This window comes from Tenrec ecaudatus, chromosome 18 (genome assembly GCF_050624435.1).
Source record: "Tenrec ecaudatus isolate mTenEca1 chromosome 18, mTenEca1.hap1, whole genome shotgun sequence".
In the NCBI taxonomy this organism is placed as follows: Eukaryota; Metazoa; Chordata; class Mammalia; order Afrosoricida; family Tenrecidae; genus Tenrec; species Tenrec ecaudatus.
In genome coordinates, this window is record NC_134547.1 from 61,553,747 (window position 1) to 61,564,425 (window position 10,679).

General features: G+C 44.0%; 1 long non-coding RNA gene across 1 annotated transcript in view; it reads right to left on the reverse strand.

The window, feature by feature from the left end:
• LOC142432158 (uncharacterized) overlaps window positions 1–10,472 on the reverse strand; it is a 29,614-nt gene extending 19,142 nt beyond the window's left edge. The window contains exons 1-2 of the long non-coding RNA XR_012780869.1: window positions 10,201–10,472; window positions 9,408–9,655 (exon numbers count right to left, since the gene is read on the reverse strand). This is a non-coding gene — a long non-coding RNA (uncharacterized LOC142432158). The remainder of the gene's footprint in view (window positions 1–9,407; window positions 9,656–10,200) is intronic.
• Window positions 10,473–10,679: the final 207 nt, after the last annotated feature.

The following is a 10,679-nucleotide window of genomic DNA, read 5'->3' on the forward strand; positions in this document are numbered from 1 at the left end:
AAGGAGGAATGGAAACAGGAAAGAAATGGAAGAAGGAGGGTAAGCATTGGTACGTTGAGTGGTTTGACATGGATGCATTAAAAGTAAATGTATATAAAGTTATAAATTTTCTAATGCAAAACTGACGAACCACTCTGTAAATCGTCCCTAAATCACAATGAAATGGTTTGTTTTGTTTTCTTTCTTTTTTTTTTAACAAAGATTACACCTAAGGAATCTGTAGCAATGATGATGTTTCTTTAACATGATTAAATGAGTGAGGGTCAGCAAGTCCCTCTAGTCCTTGGAAGCTTGATAGCTGCGTGTTTATAACCGGGCTGGGCTGGGTGCGCCAGCCCTAACCTCATCTGTGACTCTGGCTCCAACCTTGGTGCTTCTGCAGTCATGTGGGGAGCAAGGTCCCTTAGTAGTAGATAGCGCTCTTGTTTTGTCACCCTCAGGACTCACTGCACTTAATATTACTGTTTCCCAAGCTCCACATACCTACCATTCCATAGAACTGGTTTGAAGCATAGTTTCCCCAGGGCTTCCCTGTTCCACTACCTACCCTGCACCTTCACACGAATAGAAAGGTCACTGATAGTTGGAGCAGCCAACATTAAACTTGTCAAGACTCAGTAAGGCAGGCTTGATAAGAATTAACCAGCCCCATCCAGTTTTCCCAGTTCATCTTTATTTCAATCTTCCTTATTGGGTGTTTGGAGGTCTGTGAAACAAGCTGTGCCTCACACATTCCATGTTCTTCATCCATTTTTTGCCCTCATTCTACTCATATCCAATTGAACATATGAGTCAAAAATGCTGGTATAAGTTGTAACTTCATCAGAATATTCTCCTCCTGAAAGACAAACTTAAAACATCCAGCTTAAGCAGCCCCCTTGCTCGGTTATGACATGTTCCCTATGTTCAGCTGAGTTTTCTCAAGAAATAAAACCAGTGTCACTCGTGTATGTATAAGAAGAAGCTTTACATCAAGAAATAATTGTGTACTGAGAAAGCAGAGGCTCAGCCCAGTGCAACTCAAACCCATCGGTCATGTACTAGCTGGAGGTCCTCCAGACTCACAGAGCTGCAACTGGATGAAGCAGGGAGGAGGGAGTGGTAAGCTGGAAGATCACAAGCCAGTGGATGCATCCGGTGTGGATCCAATGTCCATAGGAACATGGCAGGGCACCAATAGTGTCCAGGATTGGCAACTGCCGGATCCAAGCAAGCGGGAAGAAGGGGAAAGAAGAGAGAGAGACATTCTCCATGGAGTCTTTCATAAAAAGGCCATCCTCCCTAGAGCAGAGGTTATGCACTGGTGCATATAGGAGCTGGAGGCACAGGGAATCCGGGGTGTATGATGAACCAGGGGGTGAGGGGCGATACTTGGAGAGTAGAGGGTGAGTGGTTTGGAAAGGAGGAACTGATTACAAGGATCTACATGTGACCTCCTCCCTGGGGGACAGACAACAGAGAAGGGGGTGAAGGGAGACGCCGGATAGGGCAAGATATGACAAAATAATAATCTATAAGTTATGAAGGGCTAATGAGGGAGGGGGGAGCGGGGAGGGAGGGGGAAAAAGAGGACCTGATACAAAGGGCTTAAGTGGAGAGCAAATGCTTTGAAAATGATTAGGGCAAAGAATGTACAGATGTGCTTTATACAATTGATGTATGTATATGTATGGAGTGTGATAAGAGTTGTGTGAGCCCCTAATAAAATGTTAAAAAAAAGTAGGCCATCCTCCCAAAGGAGATATCACCAGACTGTGACCTGATTGACAGATTGAACTCCACCCCTAACTTCACACAAGTACATCAAATTGATATAAAATCTACCCATCTGACTCCCTTGGAAGTGTTGGGGCTTATATATCTGGAGACATTTTTTTCTGTGGGCTTTTCCAAGGGAGCAGCTTGCAAATTACTAGAGAGAACTGGAGAAATGATTGGTCATTTTTTAAATGGAACTTTCCTTCTGTGGCTTCTGCAATCCTTTTAGTTTCCTATTACGTCACTATGTTGCACATATTATCTGTCCATGCTATTTGTACTTGTAGTCAAGAATATCAAGAAATCGTGCTTAAGACTTCCTGTGCTAAAAGACTAAAGTACTTTTCAACAAGTCTTTCTGCCACAGAAGATAGTAACCACAGAGCCGTGGTTAGCAGGTCATTTTTTGGGGTGGGGGATGGACAGTTAATGATGGGAGGAGGAGCTGGAGAGGCATCCGGGCACACAGGGCTTTACAGCTGTAAATGTGTATGTGGTCTTAGAGCAAGTCTCTTCAACTCCACAATCGTTTATGTTTCCATGAATGTACTTTACCCAGGATTCAGGGGGAATGATTGATCAGGAATCCAGACATGACAAAAAAAGCAACAGTTACCAACTGCCATTTCATAGTCATTTCTACAGGACTCGAACTCCACCCATATTTTACTCTCGTAATTCTCACAGTCACTCAAACAAGTTGATCTTATGGTCCTCATTTCGCAGATGCCAGTTCTTGAAGACATGACCTAACTTTCTTAGGCTCGGAGGGGTTGGTCCTGAGGGTGGCACTGACTCCACACCCACTCTCGAGAGGGAGACGCTCCATAGTCTCTCTCCTAACTCTCATTGTCTGTGTCTTGTCACTTCCCTGTCCCTCTGTCCACTCTCGATCCCAACCATCTCCTTTCCTGATTTCTAAAGCACACATGGAGCTGTGCCTTTGCTGTGTGTGAAGAGGGTAGCAGAGTGTTTCAGAGTTCTGATCCGTTGTTTATTACAAGATGAACTTCAACAAGAACATGGCAAAACTAGAATTTCCCAATTGCTTTTGCCTTTACTATTAGTATAATTTAAGTGAAGATACACCCAAAGAAGGCAAGTTCAAGCTCCAAAGAATTAACTTTTTCAGCCAACCAGGTAAAGTCTTCTACATGTCCAAATCAAACCCACTGCCATCAAGTCAATATATATATATAGGACAGCTAGCATCTGATCTTTAGGTTTCCAAGACTACATCTTTGTGGGAGCAGACAGCTTCATCTTTCTCCCATGGGACAGTAGGTGGGTTTGAACTGCCAACCTTGTGATTAGCAGGCCAGTGCTTAGTCCACAGTGCCACCAGGTCTGCACATACTTCTCTGTAATTTTTAAATCATCCTCGGGAAGCCGGCAATAGAAGAACCCTCCAGCTGGTGATGAAGCTGAAGTGATTGTCCACATCTGAACACTGCAAGAACTGGTTTAGTTTTCCTTTAAGTCAAACACACCACACTATTTTCAATAGGAAACGACTTCTAATAGAGTGAAAAGTGCTTGTGTGATTAGTTCTAAGAAGGTAAAGAATACCCTTTGCCAGAAAGAAGACATTTTATGCAGATTATCGAATGGACTACAGCGTCGGAACTTTCCAAGAAACAGTACTCTCTCTAGAGGAATAGGCAAAACCTCCTGTTTCATCGATGTATCCTAGTAAGATTTGGAACTCTGGGCATCCCTAATGATATTTTCAGAGTGTTCCTGAGACTGCTAGGCATCTGTGCAACTACTAATATGGGGCCTTTATTTGTTTTTGCTTTATGAAAGATGGACACTTATAAAACCATCTTCATTCTTCCTTCATTTCTCACTTCTCAGTTAAGCCAGGTGGAAATGATGTCCTAGCATCTGCTGCTGGGAGATAGGCAGAGGGAGCATTAGCAGGACCTGACCTGAGAGAACTGTTGCCTTTGTTGGCGAGATCAGCCTGCAGGTGGCAAGTGTACTCAGGTCAGAAGGAAGGGGAAACTTTGTACAAATGGCAGAAGAACAACCTCCCTGAGGCATAACCTAAAGGAAACAGGCCATTTTTCTAATAGTAACCTTGAACCGTTAATTTTGTGTTTCCTCCCAGGAGCACTGTAAAGGAAATTCAGCTTTAACCAGAGCTTCTAATTAACTGCAAAGTTTCTTCCACATCAGCAAACACCTAAAGACCACCCCAGTGCACATCTCTTACCTGACAGAAGTCAAAACGGTAGGGGAGAAATGGACTGTAGAAAATTCTTTTTCACTGTGGGAAACAGTAGCTGTAGTTCCCTCACCTTGACTATCATTTGGGCCAGTATATTCTAGCTGGAAAAAACCCCAGCATTTATCAGATTCTGAATAGGGATCATACTTTAATTTATAAAGCACTTAATATATGCTGAGACCTGTGCTGAGACCTGCAAACAAGCGGAATAAAGATATGGTCTCAGCCTCTTACGTGTCTCAGGACCTAATAGAATAGTCCAAGCATTGTGAAAGTAGGGTAGGGACTGTGATAGGGAAAAAACAGGTTGGGGTATAGAGCACTGGGAATCTTGATAGAGGGGAACACTTCGCTTTCACTATGTCTTGAAGGTTGAGGAAGAATTGACCAAATGAAAGTAGAGTTGGACATTGCTGGAAACAGTACATTACTGAAAGCATTCTTTTGAACCTGTAAAGACCAGAAGAAGGGTTTTCTATGATGTGGTGTATAGAAATATCAAAGAGTTTTGAGAGAGAGCTGGGGAGAGATAAGACCCAGACCCTGAGGTGGAACTCTACTGAAGGACCTAACAGATGCAAGTAAAAGAATCATATCTGTGCTTTGTATTTGTCAGTTAGAATTAGTACAGAGACTGCATTGTGGGCAAAGAATAATATAGGCTGTTGGAAAAGCCTTAAGGGAAATCAACCAAGAAAGCAGTAGCAATACAATAGACAGGTTTTAGGGCCATTCGGAAAGTAGAGTTGATTATAGGTTTGATTGTTATAAAAAGTGCATATCTCCCTGGTATTCTTGGTCACCCGTTTAGTTGAAAGTTCAGTCATTGGGGTGAGTTCAGTTCCAAACCTGAAGAGGGTCAACCAGTCTCGGTCAGACCTCATTTGTCTCCCAGTCTATTCAGGACTCTATATTGTGATCCTTCCAGTGTTTCCCAAAGTGAGTGATACCATCCCCTGAAGGCACTGAAACAACCCATAAGGGGGTGGGGGAGGGGTGTTGCAAAAGCATATACCTACACTTTATCCTGGATTGTGGGCTGTAGTACAAACATTTTTAATTACCAGAGTGCTTTGAGTAATTTTTTTTTTTTTTGCTTTCTGAAAAAGGGATCAGTAGGCAAAATAAGTCAGCAGTGATAGTCAAGTATCATCTACTTCTGGGCTCAGAGTCATGGAGGTTAAGCATCACATGATTCATTACTCCTTGGTTTCCATACACCTTTGATTTTCTTCATTCACCCAAGGATAAAGTTCCAGGTACAAAGGGATGGGAACAAAGGCTAAATGTAAATTGCAAGCACAGACAGGAAGTGAGAAGAGTGCTGGTACATTGTGGGGACTGCACTCAATGGCACAAAACAAAATGTGTGTGGATTGTTGAGTGGAAAATGATTTACTCTGTATGCTTCCATTAAAACCACAGTAAAGAGTTTTATCAAATTAGAAGTAGAGTTGAAGTGACTTGAAGAACAATTGGAAGTGGGAGTGAAGGAGGAGAGGGATGCAGAGAGAGGAGCTTTGGATTGGTGCTAAATTTCGCTTCGGGTGAGTTGAGTAGGAGGTGCCCATAGGCCATGCAAAGGAGATGTCAGTGGGCAGCCAGATACAGGGTTGAACTCAGGTAAACAGCCTGGATTGGCGACAGTAACTTGGTGCTCAGTTTATAGAAGATTAAGGAAGCCAAGTGCATCCATGCATGGCTGAGACTAGGGGCCACAGAGGCCATTGCTGTTGTTTGTGCTATTGAATCAATTCTGGCTCTTAAATACCTTGTAGAACAAATTAAAACTTCCCCTAAAGGGTTTCTGAAGCTGTACAATCTTTATAGAAGCAGACTGCCATGTCTTTTTTCCCCTGAAGTGGTAGGTGGGTTTGAACCATTGGTGTTTTGATGAGCAGCTGAGCCCTTATCTACTGTGCTATTAGGAATACGAAAATGTAGGCAATCAAAATGAAAAGACTTGTATGAGACAAAGCCTTAGATGAAGCAGCTAGAAATGAAGGGTAGAATGATGTCAGATCTGAGAGAGAGACGGGTTTCATGGAGGACAGAGTGGTTAATGCAATCCAGTGATGCAGAGAAGGAAAGCACAATTTAATTGATCATTAAGGACCTGGAGCACTTTTAATGGGAATGTAAGGATGAATGCATATTGCCTTGGTTAGAGAAGCAAAAGGGGGGAGTAAGTAAGAAAGTGCAAATGTAGGCCAGCCCGTAGGTAAACTTGACTTTCAAGGGAAGGAAGGCAGTGGGGGCAAACAGTGGAATCGAAGGTTCAAAGGCAGTTTCTGCCATTTCTAGTTGGTACCGAGCAGTGGTTCATAATTGCTGGAAGGATACAGGGAGCATTTTCAAATTACACATGACTACAAATTACCCAGAGCCACAAACTGAAAATCTTAGGGTTAGGTGGGAGAATAAGAGAAAGTTAAGAATAGAGGCAGGCTCTGAAGAGGATATTACAGATGAGGACCTATGCAGAATACTAATGGAAAAAGGTCATTAGATTAACATTCTGAAGACCTCTTACCTCAGGCAAGCTAGCCACCTTTGTGAGCCAGAGTATCCTCAACCAAGAAATAAGCAAAATACTACCTGTCTATATGAGTACCTGTGAGAATTAAACAAGATAATAGATGTGCCAAAAGCCCATCCGTGTACATACATCATGGGAGAACTTGTTTCCAAACTATGTAAGCATTCTCTCTCTCTCTCTCTCTCTCTCTCTCTCTCTCTCTCTCTCTCTCTCTCCCCCCAATCCCTACTTTCCTGCTTCCTTCCCTCCATTTTCACCCATTTGAGATGTAAAATTCTACAGATGGATAAGAAGAAACTCTTTAATAAAATGTTATTTAAAACAGCAGTTTTCAGTACTAACACAGAATATGCAAAGACATTTATTTCTGGATATCTAATCTTCCCAGGTATGGTCTTTAGAGACAATCTAAGTGGAGAGCACTACCTGAGGTAAAGATGAAATTACATCATACTTGACAAGTTGCTGGTGGTCACAGAGCAAGGAGATCATTCATACACCTACATTCTAGAGAGTAAGATTTATGGTTCCCAATTCAATCATCAGTCTCCACCACCAGAGGAGCTAGATGGTGCCTGGTGCTCCTACCAGCTGCTCTGAAATAAATGACATTTAGAAGGCCCTGGATGGAGTGAGAGGACAATGTGGGACATAACTCAGTCGTTAAAGATACCGGGCTTACTGGTCAGATAGAGATTGGTGGATCCCCTGAGGGCACAACCTTTGGTCACCCTTCAGGGCTGAAAATGAACTCACTCTGTTGGCTCAATTTTCAGCCAAACAATAGACAGGTCTGTAAGGGGGACAGTTAACTAGTAAATTATGAATACCTTAGAATAACCAGTCATCCATTTGAGATGAAAAATGTAGCATGTATCTAAGGACAACGTTGAGATGAGTTATGAAGGGAGGAGGAGTAGAAAGAGCAAATGCTGAGAAGAAGTGGAATCATTAAAGGTACATTGAAGAGATGGAAACCAAGGCGATGAAGCAAAATTTGTTTGAATTGTACATGAATCTGGTGATCTGCTCTATAAACCACCCAATTCACAATTTAAAAGTTTTTTGAAATTATAATTCTCTTCGCCTTTCTTTTGTTTCTAATTAGCACTTTCCTTGTGGTATAACCAAGCACACGTCCATGATACCAGGAAATTGTTAGCATCTTTATTATCTAATTAAAGAGAATTAAAATAAAAGCAAAAACATCACTGCTAGGTACTTTAGACTTTTAAAAAAGTTGCAAAGTTATCATTGCAAACACATATTTGATTCACTGAGTGTTTGATGAAAGCGTTTGAGTTAGTTAATACTTTTAAATGGGTACTTTTATTTTTACTGAAACATTACAATTTCTGTCTTTTACTGTCACATTGGGAGGTTAGTCTGGAGGAAGCTGAACACTTCTTTTCCAGGAAGGCCTGACAGCACAGTTGTGTAGTTCTTGCTCTCCAGTTTTCTCCGAGCCCTGCTCCTCCCTGTTGCCCCCATAGGCTGACTAAAGAAGGACACACCATAGACAATTAAACTTCTATACCCAGGCTTTTATGTCCTCCTTTGTGTGATAGCAATGCAAATTAAAGCACCCACTTCCTTTGGGGAGGGCCTAATGCATAGCCCAAAAGAAGAGTGTGATACTTCAAAAGGCAAGGCAATGGGCCAAAGATTCCAGAAGGCTGTTCTTTCCCTGATAAGGTCAAGAACCATCGCCAAGCTATGGCTGAATGGAACGAGACCTGCGAGATCATGCTTCTCCTCAAGAGCTGGGGAGATAAAGTTCTTTCTGGGTTTTATTATTACAAGCATACTGATCATGGCTGGATTTTGCCACATAGAAGAAATATTTCCAAGCAAAGCATTCTTTGGCTCGAGTCAAGTGGTCTGTTGTCTGTGGAATTTCCTATTCCCCGGCCCCAGAGCAGCAAGCAAGCCCCAACCCCAGCTTTGACCGTCATGAGGTTTAAAAAGGATCGTTTGTTTTCATTACAACCCCTTGAAGCCCTTCCGTCCCTCCTCATTAATGAATTTCCAGCCTTTCATTAAAAAACAAAAACAATAAAACAAACACACAGAAAAGGAACCTGACAAAGGACATGGTTAAGTGGCTGGTGCACATGGCCGTGCTGCCTTTATAGAGAGGAGCCGGCCATTTACTGATTGCGAGGAGGGAGGGGTTGACGTCCTTGCTTAGTATGCTAATTTCATCTCTTGCGTTTAACATTCCGATCAGGTCTGTTCCGGCTCTCTCCTGAGCCGCAGAGTCCAGGGATGGGTGGCTGTCTGCCTTGCAGCATTGAACATTCTCTGCACGAATTAGAGATCCCCGAACTCCTGTCTGCTCTGTCTTCACTGTCTTTACCTCCCTCTTAGAGAGACATACATTTGTGTACACTCTACACAATGCATTTCCCCGAGCACACGGGTGCATTCCCCCGAGCACACGGGTGTGCACGTACACAACACACACACACACACTCACACACACATCTCTGCGAATGCTGAAGAAAGGTGTGGAAGGTCCTGAGTCAGCCACAACGAGCTCTTTTCCTCCTCCTGGGGGTCTCCACCGCTCACTTCTGCAGGAAATAGCAGTTGCCCTGCTGAGGAGCATGGACTGTACAGGGGAGTCCAGAATAGGGCTCAAAACCCCAGGCAACAGGAGGACATCTTGTCTATTGACCTTCCAACCCCAGAAATCCTAAAGCACAAAAGCAAAACAAAACACCAGATCTACTCGCATAAAGAGAACCACACAGCTCAGAAAACGGACCGCCCAGCAAGAAGGACCATCCAGCTCATGTTATTCCTTGAATTCCCACTCTGTCGTGTGTGTTTGGAGCACTGTCTTAAGAGAGTCCTGGTTGGGTTTGGACTCACCACACCACTGCTGAGTGACCACAGAGGAGACATCCAACATTAGCTCCCACATGGTAGTCCAAATGGCACAGAGGATCCCCTGGAGCCGTGGCTGGCAGCCCCACCGGTGGGAAACAGAATGTCCTCAACCTCCCGTTTCTGTTGCATTGCAGCAGCTCCCTGGAGACACAACCAGCAGCTCCTACTCTCAGAAGACACATTTGGGGGTTGCTTTAAATATACTGAAGCCATTTCCAGTAAGCAGGAAGCTGCAATTAAAAGGAAAGGACAGGTTGGTTTTTATTGTTTGGGGTTTTTTTCAGTGTTGAATTTTTGGGGGCGTGGAGGGGTTTGCACTCAAGGTATGACGTGCGTAAGTGGGCAAGTGGCATGTTGCAGTTCCTCCCTGCAGACCCACTGAGGGTCCCTGGTCCTGCCCCTGGTGCCGGCACAATAGTCCACCTTCCTCTGAACACCAGGGGATTCCGATCAGAGCCTCCGACAAGAGCCAGGGGTTCTCTCCATGCGGCAGAGTTGATTTTCCTCGAGGGTTTTTTTTTTTTTTTTGGCTCTGGTCCAAGATGTTTTCCTGTCCTCATTTCACTGCTTTTTTCCCCAGTAATCCCTTTTTTAAACATCGCCAACAATTAGTCAATTTATCTCCACCCATACCCCCACCCCACCCCAGCACATATCCACGCAAACACACACTCCACTGAGCCCCATCAAATGTCTTGTTCTGCCTTGAAGTATAAGAAATTACAGCGTCTCATTAGCTGGCGAGCACATTTGGAATGGCTTTGTGTTTACTCACTTCGTAAGTGATGCTGGCCTTTTTAATTATTCTCCCTCCGCGTGCCATCAGAGAGCAGCAAGCTGTTCGAGTCAGACCAAGCGACTGCATCTCCTCCGCAAGACAGTTGGAAGCGGTCGGTTTTACCTCACTGCTGCAGGTTTCTTCTTCTCCTGTCAGCAAGCCAAGGAATCCCCCCAAAGCTCTTACGTAGGAGATACCAAAACTGTGAGTCACTTTCCACTGGCAGAGCAGAGTCAGTCCACCGCGCCTGGTACATAGCAGCAGACCCAAGATGGGGTTTCCTCCAAGCCACCATCCTCCCTGGAGCCCGCTGTCCAGTCCTCATGGCAGTTTTTCTTGCTGTTGCTCCCTCTCTCGCACCCTCATCCATGCCTTCCTTCTGAAGCGCTTCTCTTCGTTTCCTCTTCCTTTCTGTGTTGCCGACAGCCGCAGAGCCAGCAAGAGCTGGGTCCCTCTCGCCTTCTGTTATTTTCCCC